The sequence below is a fragment of the Euprymna scolopes genome, chromosome 14, assembly GCF_053919585.1.
Source record: "Euprymna scolopes isolate OS-2025 chromosome 14, ASM5391958v1, whole genome shotgun sequence".
Classification (NCBI taxonomy): Eukaryota; Metazoa; Mollusca; class Cephalopoda; order Sepiida; family Sepiolidae; genus Euprymna; species Euprymna scolopes.
In genome coordinates this window covers 18119784-18133633 of record NC_136495.1, presented here as the reverse complement: position 1 = coordinate 18133633, position 13850 = coordinate 18119784, and the positions used below count along the sequence as shown (strand labels likewise).

Here is a 13850-nt window from a genome sequence, read left to right as displayed (position 1 = left end):
TCGTCAACTAACTTACGAACATCTTCTAGCTACTTCGATAAATTTTTGGTGTTGTAAATGTTTATTCTGTTTAAAAACAAGTAGTGTTGAGTGTTACATGAGACATAGGGCAAGCTTTTTAATCTGTTTTTGGCCAAAAATTTGGCTGCCAAGAGGTTAAAGTTGAAAGAGCTGACCTTTGCAGACTCTATCAAACTTCTCTACCAATTTTGGGTCTAAACACTTGACATTTTAGACGTAGTTTATCTGGACAGGAGTCAAACTTTTTAATATATATATGCATATACACTATGAACAGTACATAGGGCCTGAGCAAAACCATGCTTAACTGCTAGTATATATATATATATATATATATATATATATATATATATATATATATATGTTCCTCACTAGAGCAGTGTTAGACACAATGTTGGTTTTTAATATAGGTAAAATCCACCTCCTCAAAGAAAAGGACTTTTGATAAGGAAAAAAAAAAACTCAATAAAGAAGGATTTTTCCTTTACTGACTAAAGCCAGGAAAGATGAAGTGTAATATCTTTTCTGATATTTGTTTAAGACAAAAGGCCAAATTGTATGTGTGTGTGTGTGTGTGTGTTAGAAAACATTTTTGCAAAGCATGAAAATGGTTCAACAAAATGTTTTCTCAACTTAAAAATTTAATTTAAATTGAATTTAAAAATGACATTGGATTTAATTTTTGTTATATTCACAATTTTTTTTTTCACTTAAAAAACTAAATTTATCTATTATTTAGCAATTAATGATATAAATATAATTTTCAACTAAATATTTTTTTTTAAAATGCATAATCTCTTAGTTAGCCCAGTCAAATGCTTCCACAACTGGCAAAGTCAACATCCTATCGTGGACGGCTCCCTCGTTCTCTCTAACTCTTATGTGTATCTTTATTCTATATATCAAAACCTACGCTTTTTTTTTTTTTTTGTTACCAGGTCAATTCCATAGTTTATTGTTTATTAAATTGAATTCCTAAATCTATTTTATTACATAAATATCTCTGTAATATTTTATTGCTTATAAATCCAAGTTAAAATTCTTTCATTAGATTTTTAACATAAATATTTTAGTTAAAAATTCCTTCTTTCAAAACATTTTCTCTGCATATCTTTTTCTACATCAGTTAACTAATCAATAATACTCATTATTCAGACCTTTTAGTATTGCCCACCACAATATAACACAGAGTACACTGATCATAACTAAAAAGCCCAATATAACAATTTGAAATTAAATCTTGTACCTTAATTTTTAAGTTTATGAAAAAACATTTTGTTTAACCATTTTCATGCTTTGCAAGAAATGCTTTTCTAATTGTATCTCATTTTTTTAAGATTATATTTTACCTAATTTTTTAAATTTAAATTAAAAAAATGAGTATGCCTGAAACAAGTTAAAATTTTGTTTTGATATTCTACTTAGGTGAAAAAGTAAAGTTATTTGTAATAAAAAAAAAAATAAAATCTTGATATAAAACAAAAAAAAAAAAGTAAAACCAAAATGCATAATCAATCTACTCTTCTGATTGCCCTCTCTCTTTACTTGGTTATGGTGAATAAAAGGTGACAGGAAGTTTTAAACACACTCAATGTAGCTATGGAAGCAATTATATATTGGTATATTTATTTTTTTAAACTTAAAGACAATTATTTAAAAAGATATGTGATGAGTTTTTTTTTTTTGTTTGTTTTTTTTTTTTTTCAAATATAGTTAGTTTTCTCATTTAAACCTGCATAATCTATTACGATTTTTTTTTTATTTTTTAATCGCATATCTTTTTATCAATTTAAAAAAAAAATTTTAATCGCATCTCTATTATGATCTTTTTTTTTTTTATCAATTAATATATATATAAAACTGTCAAACTATTTAAATATATTTATTTACAGAAACATGAAAAAAAAAAAACCTATGGATGTGTCATATTTTTTACAGTTTTAGCAGTTTAAAAAAGCGAATGTGCAACAGTTTAAAACCGTGAATACTTTACATATGTTGAAAACACTAACTTCAAACAATGTAATAAGTACGAATCCAGTGGACATATTACCGAAACAGATATTTTTAAATCGGCGACGCCACAGAAATTCCTGTAATGTATTAACAAAAATTTTATAAAATTTATAAAAATATGTAAAATGTTTTATCGATTGTTTTTTAAAAAAAAATTTTTTTTTAATCTGATAAAAATGTTTACATATTTTTATATATTTTTAGTATAAGGAGGCGTAAAAATAAAATATAATTGAAAATTGTATCGATTCTGTGCTTCCATAGCTACATTGAGAGACGCATGTGCCAATTTCTGGTGTGTTTAAAACTTCCTGTCTCCTTTAACTTCTATTTCTCCTTTATATCTTGATTTTCCTACTCTCAGTCTCTCATATATATATTCTATATAGGGTATTGAGCAACATAAGACTTATTAAGAGTAAATTTATAACACACATTAACTATATAACACATATTAACTATATAACACATATTCGCTATATTTAGAGTATTGAGCACATTTGGATTCAGTATCTACCACATTCCAAGTGCCATATTGCATTATTGCATGCACCTGTTACATCTAGGGAATCGAGCACTATTTTATGTAGCATGTAATTTTTACATTGTGTTCTACAATATAGTAGAACACTAATTTATTGCTCCAGATTTTCAATAGTTTCAGTTCAATAGTCAATTATTGTAATACACACGGATGATAAAACGCTTTGGATAATCACAGATTTCAAGGGGCTTCTGCTAAAATAGTCATATTTTAAAAACTAAAGCACCTTAAGTCCTCAAAATACCATCGTTTTGTTCGGAAATGGATATACTTTCAAATGAATTAGTAAATAATAATGTACCTTTTTATATATTTTAAGAGTTTTAAGCAAATAAAGGATAAAAATGTTAACATCATAAAACAGCGTTTTTGTGAGGATTTTGTAATGACCCCCCCCCCCCATTTGTAAATAGTCGTAGTGTTAAGAATTTTTTCATGAAATTTGGAAATTAACTAGAAAAGATGTCAGTTTTAATAGATTGTGATTTCCAAAATACTTTAGACCACTCATTTTTTTGTTGTGTTAAAAAAAAGATTTCAACATAATGAGTATTGAAAATTAAAAAAAATTTTCTCAGACACCCACTGTTAGATAAATCAATCTTTTTACTGTTCTTATCTGTTAACAGTAAAATTGTAACTGGTTTTCTCATGTGGTACCGAGCAATTTAAAATCATAATTCCTGAAAAAAAATTGTTCTATTTCAAATAAGTATCTAAAAACTATCTGTAGTAGCAGCTGCAGCAGCAATACTATCAACGATAGCATTGCTGTAAACAAACGTTTTTTTTTTTTGTTTTTTTTGTTAACTTTTTATACTAGAACGAATTAAAAATTTAAAAAATGAAAATATGAATATAAAAAATGTTCTTACATATTTAGTTGGAGCTATTTGGTTATCAGAATATATAATTAAAGTAATCCCAACCAGTCTGGCGTTATTTCTGGTCAAATTTTTAAAATATTTATTTTTTTATTCCATTTTCACCCCAAACAAGGCACATTGCCACTTTGATGTAGGGGGCTACTATCAGGGACATAAGCATCAGGGGTACTATGTAGGGAGTTGGGAAGCAAGATGTCAGTTCATGTTACACTTGAACTTCTGCATGTCAGTACAGTTGGGGAAGCAGGGACCCAGAAGGGAATTCCAAAGTCCAGCGGTTCTGGAGAAGAAACTACTAGAGTAGAAGGCTCTCTTACATCTAGGGATCTCTACTGTAAAGGGGTGGGATTTAGCTGTTTGTCGGGTTGGTCAGGGTATTTACATCGAGGGGGTATGAGTGCTTGCAGTTCGTCAGAGCATTCACCGTAAAGTACTTGTAGAACAGGCAGAGCGATGCAACATTTCGGCGATGAGACAGAGGTTGAAGCTTAGATGAAAGTTCAGGACCACCAGATTGCCGACTCTCTTATGGTTAAAAAGACAAGAAAATAAGCTTTGTAAATATGTAACTTACGTGCACTTTTATCCATTGCATTAGTTTTTAACGGTGAATTAAACTGTTTTGTTTTAAAAAACCGAAATTGTAAAAAATTTTTGCTTTATGTGTGTGAGACTACCTCCCCCCATCTTTTTTTTTTTCAGTGGATTATAAAAAAAATAAAAGAAACTAATGCAAAATCAATGTTTAAATATTTGTAGGAGGTACTCAGTTTCTAGTTAAGTTCCTATTTACTTGCCTCCTCACGAGGACAGAGTTAGACGCAAGGTCGGTTTCAATGTGGGGAAAATCTAGCTCCCCAAAAAGGAGCAATCTGGATATATCAAGTTTCAATTCTGTAGATCCAAAATTAACAGAGGAGGTTTTAGAAACTGCTCCACAGACGCATTTGGTATATGTGCCTCTTATTCCCTATCTCTCTCTCCATATGCATTTCTCCTACTGCACTATGGAAGCATCTCATTGTATGTAATGTGTTAAACATAAAATCTTTAAATTTCAAGGCATAAATTTTAAATTACCTTCTTAAAATGCAAAATTTTTAAATCTTCTAAAAAAAAAAAATGTTTATAATGAAATAAACAACAGATTGTATTCAGTACATAAGAAAAATAAAGCTAAAAATTAAAAACAATGGACAATTATGTTCCCACAAGGCGAAAGCATGTATTGGATTAGATAGAAGTTGTAGAAAACCTTTTGTGTCCTGGCGCTTTCTCAATTTTATAGCAATTTCCTACCAATATGTTGATATTGGATGGCATTATCAAGTTGCAAGTGCTCAAAATTAGCAATAGAGCAGATATCTACGTATAATGTTATTAGTTCTCTAAAAGTGTAAGCCATGTTTAGTTTCAGAACAGTTTCCGATGGTTCGTTGTTCTAAACAAGTCTTGGGGTGACTGGTTTGCTGTAGACAGAACAGTTTCCGATGGTTACACACTAGTCCTGAGAGGTGACTTGTTTGCAGTAGACAGTTCCACAGAGCAAAATATTCTTACCGTGTTGAGACGGAAAAAACATGCGAAATTGCTACAGGAAAGGTTTGATATTTATGGAGCAATTCTGGTTTCTGATTGGTTGGTAGAATGGGAATTAATTCGATTCGTCAATTCCTAGCAGCATCGTTTATAAATAGAATCGCCCGACTGTGTGGGATCATACCCCATTATACCTCCAAAATATTGCAACATAAATTCACCCTTGTCCGTTCGTCTGTCCGCACTTTTCTCAATAATTATGCCTTGGAATTTTTTGAAATTTTATACAAACATCAAACATAATATGAGTAAAAAAGTAACAGAACGGATTTTCCGGGAAAACTCTGGTTAACCTGAACAAAATATATTGTATTGTGGGGAGGGGGAGGATTGAAAATAATACTCCCCCCCCCAAAAAAAAATAACCTGCGTACATATCAGATTTTATGGTTGAAAATCCGAATTTTGAATGCGTTTGATTTTTCATCCTTTGTGTTTTGAAGTGTGAAATTCATTGAATAAGCTAATAATAATTATTCTTTCAGATTAGGAAAAAAAAATATATTTTCATTATTTTTACAAAAAACACTTTTAAATCTTTGAAAAATAAATTAATAATTTTCTTTTAGTGAGCCCAATGTTACTAATATACCATTAAATAAAAAGTGCTTTGAAGAATCAATACCAAAAAGAAAAAATTGATAAATAACTGCACATTTTGCTAAAAATACAATAATTTCTTTTGACCATTTGTCATTACATGATATTTCCTATGGTAAACTATAAGACTTGCAAACATTTGTTTGTATTTACAAACAAGTGTTACCTCTCTCTTTTCCTTTTTGCTGTAACTGTACTTGACTTAGTTTAAAGTGTGGGGGACTTGCATCTACCACACTCTCTTATCAAGAAACACTTGGTCCTGATGGCAAGACAGGACCAAGATGACCATGCAGGAGTTGTCTCCAACACATATGGCGCCTAGCATTCCCAAAATGGTCACCCATCTGGTACTGGCCAACTTCATCATTGCTTAACTTCGGGGGTTATGTAGGTAATAAAAAAAAAATATATATATATATATATATATATATATATATATGAAGAAAGAATTCAACCCTTATAAAGTTGATTTTTCACTTAATTGTCAAAACAAACGTTAAAATTACATGGAAATTTTCAGGGCGAAATGAACTTCATTTAGTCATGTAAAAACTGCCATAGTTTTTTTCAAACTATCATTAAATTTTGGATTTTTTAATTTCGCCATGCGAAATCTATGGAGTGAAATAAAAAGAATGGAATTATTTTAAATTCAGGTACTTATAATATTTTTGCATATTCTTATAGCAAGTCATCCTAAATCTTATTTAGACCCCCCCCCCACAAAAAGTAATTGATTCAAAAACTTTTTTTTTTAAATATTTAAATGTGTTATCCATAGAGACAAAAATGGTGGTGAATGGCGTTTTTTTTTATGTTTTTTTTTTTTTAAATTTAAAATTCTTTTAAAAATAGAAAAGGTTTTATATCATTCTGCTTTTCATATAAAATTCAGGCTTTTATCTTTCTGGCAAAAAAAAAAAAAAAAAAGATGCTGCAGAAGAATAATGGATTTTAATAAATTTTAATTCGTTATAAAAAAAAAAAAACAACGCCTTAGTTTTTCTTCCATTTATTTTGACCGTGCCTCAAAGATATTAATGTTTATTTATGAATGAATCCAAAAGTTTTGGTCTTGTTTTTCCAAGAAACTAATAAAATGTTTCTCCATTTAAAATTTTGAGTTCAAATTTTAGCAATCTTTAGCAAGCTGGCAAAGCAAGCCTAAAATAATTTGGTGAATGACCTTTCCTGTTTTTTTTTTATCTTTTTTCGTGAATGTTTGTTAAAAAGAAACTTTTTCTCAATTTATTTAAGAAAACAGTTGTTAAATATAGAGGAAATCCTTATACAATTTCTCAATATAAACTCTCCCATTGTTTAATGGCGGTACCCCCCCCTCTCTCTCTCTCTCTCTCTCTCTCTCTCTCTCTCTCTCTCTCTCTCTCCATTTAAAAAAAAAAAGTTTTGTTTCATTTAATTTTAGACTTTAAAGAAGGGAAAATCCTACATGGTTATTTATGACTCAAACAGACCACTTATGATGGGATGGGGTTATTGCACAACCAGAGAAATATTATTAAACTTGTGTCTTCTTTTAAGAACCAAACAGTCTTTTTAATTCAGCCCTTAAGAAAAAGGGATCTTGCACAAACCATTTGCACTATTATAAGGGATCATAAACCAGTTTAGAGTCAAAAAAGCATACAGTGGAGTTCCCTTCAATTTTAACATGTGATATACGTTTTGGGGGGATTTCTTTTGATACAATGTAATTTTTTTTCTTTATAAATATATAGCTCTTTCCTCTGTGTCATTAAATAGCCTCTCCACCCCAGTTTACTTCAAGTTCGATTATGATTTTTAAAGGTGAGGTGGGGTGGGGGGCACTCATCAATATGGTGGTCTTAATATAGTTTTAATGTTTTTTACAAAAACAATTTTTGCAATATTATCAAACTGTTTCAGTCTGTTTTATATAGTCCACATCTCATGTTTTTTTTTATTATTGGTTTTCTCTTAAAAGAAAAATCTGGCTAAATCTCTAATGTGCTACAAATATTACAAAGATTTAATGTGTTAACTGTTGAAATGAATCTTATATGAAAAGTCATGGTTGTTCTTTGGTGTCATTTGTCATGTTTTTTGAATTTTTTTTATTTTACCCAATGTTTAGGCTTGCTTGATCTAACAATTATCGCTTCAACTATGATTACTTTCCATTCAACATTAGATACTATTGCATTTGTAAAGATTTATAAAGTGTAAGTTTTGGTTTCTGAACCAATGGCACACAAAGTACGTTTTTCAAGATTCCAATTCCCAATGTTTTTGTTTTTTGTTTTTTTTGTTTTTTTTTTTTACATGGAGGTCCCCACTTATCAAGGCCCAGAAACCACTCGGGGATAAGGGTTATTGCATGTACAGTAATCAATGGGATAGTGTTGTAGTATTCGTTAGTATTGGAGATTTGATAAAGTGTCATTACTTAAGGGGGCAGTTCATCAGGAATTTGTTTATGTTGGACTTGAAGACCTCAAAGTTGATTCTTAAATTAGCATTTAAAATTGTTTTTTTTTTATCCAAGACTTAATTTTTCATTTACAACAAGATGACGTTACATTTATAAAGATTTTCAGCTTGTTCAAAGCCTGCACTTTTACATTCTGAAAATTGGCTCCTAGACTAATAGTGCACAATACAGTAAATCTTCTAATTTCCAACAAACTTTGAATGGTTATAATTTGGTAACTAATGGAGTTACCAAAATAAATTTTGTATCATCGTTTATGCTTTGCAAAGATATCTATGTTGCCATATTTAAAGTTTTTAGATGTAATGAAAATAAAATTTTGGTTTGGGATACCTACTATTAGTCCCCAAAGTATTGAGGGAGGTCGTCTTTACTTATATATATATATAGGTAGTTTTCTTTGAGATCATCTGTTACCATTTACTTGCCTCTTCATAAAGATAAGGGTAGGTGTAAGGTTGAATCTTAATGAGGAAAATCTAGCTTCCCAAAAGGAGATACTTTGCGTTGGAACAAAGGTAAATATTGTCTGTGATCTGTATTGAGGTTAGTTATTTTAAGCAATAATCCCATCTTGCATTTTAGTAAAAATTAAAAAAAATAAATTCCTTGAAATTCTTAATTGCATGATCCTCACAAAGGATTTTTCCACACTTTCTGGATAGCAATCCTCCATTAGCAAAGAAAGCTCTACCTCTCTGCAGATCTGATTGGCTCAGCACGTTACAAGCTTACCACAAGGTCTTTTACAAGGAAATCTTTCTTTTAAAGATCTCTTCTATGTAGCGAACATTAATTTCTTTAAAGTTTAATTTAAGATGACATGCTAGCTTGTGGGGAGTTTGTGAACTTTGAATAGTAAATTATTTTTTTTTAATTCTACTTATAATTTTTGATGTACACAAATATTTTCCAGCTGATTAGTATATTCATAAATTTGTTTTATTTTTTGAACTGTCATATTTCACTTAAGTCTTAATAAAAATATGTACCAAAAAAATGAAGTTTGAAACTAAAAAGAAAAAAAACTATTTTAGCAACATCAGATAAATCTCTATATTTTTTTCTTTGTCTGTCTGTTTTACTTTTTCTCAGAAACTACTGGGTTAATTTGGCTGAAATTTTGTGTGGACCTTTGCTATGATATGGTGTATCAAACTAAGTATTATAGCATCTGTTTGATGCACAGTTGGGGATTAAGGGGTAAATATTTAATAGAAAAATGAGCACAAATTTACACACATTCAACCACTAATTTGGCATGAAGCACTCATTCTAAGTCAATGGGCTATAACTTTTGCCCCCTTTTTTTTATGAGTTAAAAATTCTAGTTTGAGTTAATTCTTTACATTCGGGCATTTGGAAAGAATACCAAGTAATAATGGTTGTACTAAAATCAGAATGTAAGTATTATCATAAATAACTCAAAACATTTTCAAAATAAAATAATTTTTCAGGATGTGAAGTGAAATTTTTGAAATGCAAAGGGAAATTTCAATTGGAATTTTATGTATTTATTGTTGTGATAATTACAATTTGTACATTTCTGGGCTGCACACAATCGGACGATGTTGATGTTTTGTTTTTCCTTCTCAGGAAATATTTTAAAAACAAAACAGGAAATGCATATTTTTCAAACTATAACTCTTAGTGCATATGTAAATGATTTGCTCTATGAATAGATTCACAATTGTTTCTCTTCTCTAAATTATGTGCATGAGTGATTGAGTACCCCCTAGGAGTTCTCACACATGTCATCATTAGGGCTATGACAACAGAATATTCTTTTCATTATTTTGACTCTCGAGTATATATCCGATAATATCTTATGTTTTTATATAGACTGATGTGGCTCTTGGTTGATTAACTGTGTAAGAATATTCTCTTGTCATAGCCCTAGTCATCAGTGATTGCTCATTGATAATAACCAGTAGTGTTTCCTGCAGTCCGAGTGATGACGAGTCTCCCTACATTTCCAGTGCTCTCCACCTCTTTTTCGATAACCAATGCAAATCACTTTGCCGTATCACAACAGTTGTTTATCATTGATTTATTGCTAGCAACGACTATTGGTCTTCTGGAGTTAAGTGGCAATGGACCTCCCTAATGTTTCATTATTTGCTCGCTTCCTTCTAGTTGATGCTCTCTCTCCTCATTCTTTTAACCCTCGTTGCCCTTTTACGACAATTTTGTGTACCTCCAAGAGGGCCTGATATCTTCATATATTACTATCAAAAATATTAATATACATGAAGAATTAATATATGGTACATTACACTCCACATTGAAGGAGGAGGTCCCTGGGAGGAGAATATCATGACCACATAACAGATACTCCACTATGCCCCCCTTCCCCAAAAAGGGAGAAGGTAAAGCCTGAGAGAATGATATCATGACAAATGAGAATATACTGTATCCCTCGTGGAAGTAATGCCAAGGAGACTGGTATCATGACAACAAAACAGATACCACAATACCCCTTCTTGAATTGAGTATTGAAAGATAGTAAGTTAGTCTGAAATAGTAAATTGAATTGGATATTAAAAATAGTCTAATAGTATAATTTTGGCTTCAGACACCAAATTTCCATTTTTAAATAGAGTAAATTTATTGATTTAAGAGTTGCGATGAGACCTTTTTTAAAAATTTCAGGAATCAAAATCCAACATTTGACTACTAATTCCAAGGCTTTCTATTTTCTTTTTTTTTTCATTAATCATGTATCATATCTTTTTTTTTTTTTTTTTTTTTTTTAATCATATATCATATATTTTCTTTATCATTTCATGCAGTAAAAAAAAAAAGAAAAGAAATGGCTAAAATTAAGTTTTGTAATTTTGGAGATGAGGATTGATAATTTGGATTGTTCAATTATTCAGATCACTATTCTCATCTTTAATGCTATTTTTACAATGTTTTAGCTCACAGAATGAAAAACAAAAAGGGGGGGGGGAGTTCAAAATTCTATATAGGTTGCCATGTTTGAAAAGATGCATCTTGAAAGATGGAGTTTAACCCGTCAAATACACACTTTGATGAGAAATAGTAATAATCTAAATAATACAAGCGAAGATTAAGGTTTTATCTATCACAAAATAGTAGATAGTTTTGCGACGTTTTTCTCTAAGACTTTCTGTATATGCATTGACCATGTGTTATGGAAAACCTTTTCTATATATACTAATGGGTCACCATTTATAAAAGAGGACTTAAGGATAATGCTTAAGTTTGTCAACTGGACAATAAGACCACATTGTGAAGATTTATAGCAATGGTTGAAACTGGACAGAATTTAATTAAGGGGACAGCTCAAAAAGCATTTCTTAATAGTGGACTTGAAAGCACCCATGTTGTAGTCAGCTGAGAAGCAGCCATGTGGTATTGTCCCACAGATGGGTAGTTTTTGAAAGAACCTTTGCTCATGGAAGTTCCAGTTAGTTTTATGTATACAGAGGAAGAAAGGAAAATGATTCACAGTGGTTGTAGCTAGATAAGTTTTTGGTGTGAATGTTTTGCAGGGTGAACCAGAGATTGGTGCTCAGTCAAGCACTTACGATGAAAATAGTGAGAATAGAGACAAAATAACCTCTCTTCCATAAGAATGAGGCTGTAGGGAAGAGAAGAGGACCCCCCCCCACTAGATTTCAAAGTCGATTTTGTACTTTAGAAAAGCAGGAAAGGATTTTCTGAGCAGCAGCTCTCTAGTTGTGGCAAAAGTATTCAGTTAAACATGTAGTTTTCATCTAGAAAATGAAAGTCTGGATTTAACAATTGTTTTCAGTTCTTAAACCAATTTGTTATTAATTAGCAATGTTTGCGCACGATGAATTGACAATTTTATTTCTACTCATTGAAATGAAATAACTGGGTTTTATATATTAGTATGTTTATTTATATAAACATTATTAGCTATATATATGCTTACATGGTTCAACAGTGCCTCTTTGCAGTGAGCTAACATCAAGCCAAAATCATTATCCAGTGACTTGATAATGATTTTTGCCTGATCGTATGAGCTCTCTGAAAATAGGCACTGTTGAAACATGTATGCACATATAGAGCCAACTAGCAGGCCGCTCAGTGTTTTCTAGTTGTAAAATACGCTTAAATATAATATTTTGATTTAAAAAGAACTTTAAGAAATTTATGAGCGGGGTTTGAACCTACAGATCACGTCATGCAAAACGAACAAAAAAAGAAACCGCGTAAATTTTCAAGTCTTATAAAATTCTTTGCAGTTAATTAAGAAATGTATGTGAGGAGTTTGAACATACAGACCGCATCATGCAAAAAAAAAAAAAATACATGCTATCAACTTACCTACAGTAGAATTTTCGCAGCCCATTGTTCTATCATTGTTGCTAAGCGACAACATGGAAAAAAATGGCTTTACTGATGATAGATAAATTAAAATAACGGTTTCGATTATCAATAATTATCAGGGGTATTCTGAGACAAAACTTAACTAAGATCACAGACTACACAAACTTTTTAATATATATATATATATATATATATATATATGTATATATTATTTTTTAACTTTTGAAATCACTACTATATATTGGTACAATATAATAATCAATAGAGAATTGACTTTATAATAATAATAAATACGAAATCTGCAAAAATTAAAATCTCATATTTAAGCATATTTTATTTATGACCGGGCAATGTCAGGTAGCATGCTTTTATATATATATATATATATATATATATACACACCTTTATTTCCATTCAAGATTTTAGTTGGAGTTGAGCATTCGGTCTACAGATTTCATAGTTTGGTTTTAAGTTTTTAACAAATCTCATCTATTTATGTGATGTGAAAAGGCACTTTCTTCTCTTTTTATTTAAACCTTTTTTTTCATTGCCGGGGGGGGGGGGGGGTATAACGGTATATAATTTCTGCTAAGAAAAAAGGGAAAAATAGCTACTTATGTTGAATGAAAAGTGACTTTACCTCCCATTTCCTGCCAACAGGATGAAGTATGAAAAACAAATGGGGATAAATAAAGAAAAAAATATATTTTAGTTTATATCTTGTCACTATCCCCCCACCTTCTCCATCTTAAGACTAGTTTTGCCTTTCTCCTTAGTGTCCTGTTTGCCTTACAATCATTTGCTATTTATCCCCCCCTCCCCTCAGTGTGTAGGTTGGAATTTGCTTTTTACTTCCTCTCTCTTTTTTTTTTTTTTTTGTGGAAAACTCCTATCCGGAAATCCAATGACTGCTATAGAGAAGAGTAGCAGAGAATAACCAGCCCATAGCATATCCCTGTCTGTTTAGGTTAGCTCTGACAAGGACCGGCAGTCGGCCTCCTTTTTCACCTGTGATTAAAAATATATGAGTAGCCCCTATCTGTTGTTGTTCTACACCTAGGCTTGGCAAAACACCTGGAACCCATTCAGTTTACAGAATCGCTTCCTAAATCCACCTCTCATTTCACATTTCTCTTGTCAGTTTTGTAATCTTTAGAAGTCCAGAGCAGAATTTTTTTGACAGAGGGGATGGTGGTGGTTAAACAAAGCAAATAAATAAATTACATTAAATTTTAAACTTTTTTTTTTGTTTTGAATAGTTCAAAATGTTTTTAAAAAAATAAAAAAAAAAAAAAATTAATGAAAGTCAATGTGTCCGGTTCCTTTCACAAAAATCACATATTGCTAATTTAATTTTCTGAGCAAAGAAGGGGAGACTAAATCT

General features: G+C 30.7%; 1 protein-coding gene across 2 annotated transcripts in view; it reads left to right on the top strand.

The window, feature by feature from the left end:
* Positions 1-13850, top strand: part of LOC145292882 (uncharacterized) — a 37075-nt gene that overhangs the window by 14146 nt on the left and 9079 nt on the right. The gene's annotated exons all lie outside the window — the stretch shown is intronic.